This window comes from Halichoerus grypus, chromosome 4 (genome assembly GCF_964656455.1).
Source record: "Halichoerus grypus chromosome 4, mHalGry1.hap1.1, whole genome shotgun sequence".
Lineage (NCBI taxonomy): Eukaryota > Metazoa > Chordata > Mammalia > Carnivora > Phocidae > Halichoerus > Halichoerus grypus.
In genome coordinates this window covers 171514418-171515556 of record NC_135715.1, presented here as the reverse complement: position 1 = coordinate 171515556, position 1139 = coordinate 171514418, and the positions used below count along the sequence as shown (strand labels likewise).

Below are 1139 nucleotides of genomic sequence, written 5' to 3'. Positions count from 1 at the left end.
CATAATGGATATGGAGTCATCTGGAATAAAACATTATTTATATGACTTCATTTGAATTCTAGCAAAGTGTAACATTTTTAAATCAAAGAAAAATATCTCCGATCGAACTCACACAGGAGAGACAGGTCACGGTCCAGCTAAGTCCAACTAGGTGAGCAGACCACCAAATAGTTCACTCATATTTTTCACTGTTTTGCTGGCAGAAATCATGCCATTTCCCCCCTTTTATTGCCCAGGATAATTAACTTGCTCATCACCAAGTTGGCTGGCTTACTAATACAATATTTACAATAATACAATATAATATACAATAATACAATACAATAATACAATATTACAAGATTTTTCAGGCAAATGACACCAAATTTAACTTTGCAGGTTCAGACAAAATTAACAAGTCAGTGTAAGGAGGCTCCCAATCATTTTAGAGAGCTTTCTAATGTTGCATATATGTCTTTGAGAATAGAATATTTAATACTATACTATCTGCTAGACAAAAGTAGTTTCTACACTTGATCTTAGCCAAAAGGCCGAGAAGCGATAGACAAAAGTAGTTTCTATTCAATAGCTGTCCATCTTCCTATACTCAGGGGAGAGCAGCATTTCTTTCCAAAAAATGAACAGAATATCAATGGGGCTAATCTCTTCAAAGTGCTTAGAGCTCAAAGCAATTGCCTGCAGTTGTAAAAAGTCCCCACCCTCATTATCTCAGCAAAAGAAAAACGACCAAAATGTAAAATACTGCCTGGCTTTTGAGACAGAAATGCTCAAAAGAAAGTTAAAATAAACATTCACTAACTCACTTCTGAATTAAACACTTTGAAATTTAATTTACTTCTTTAGAATAAAAGAGTCAAATTATGAACCTATCCTTTCTTGATACAAAATGAGGAGTTAAAGTGGAACAAAATTAAACTATCTTGGTCTGCATCAAAAAATAGATTGATTTACATCTCAGATACTGCTATAGTCCAAGAAATAATGACTTTTACAATATAATCAGACATGCCCAAGGATTTCAAATTATGAGTTACATGATACAACTAGGTTTTTTTCTACACATCTTATTTTATATGACAATTTACTCAGTGTTCTAACCTACAAAAAGATAGAAGTTTCTGGAAACCACTAATAGAAAA

General features: G+C 32.8%; 1 pseudogene; it reads right to left on the bottom strand.

Annotated features, from left to right (window-relative positions):
• Positions 1-373: 373 nt before the first annotated feature.
• On the bottom strand, positions 374-542 carry LOC118532685 (U2 spliceosomal RNA; annotated as a pseudogene).
• Between the last annotated feature and the right edge of the window lie 597 nt (positions 543-1139).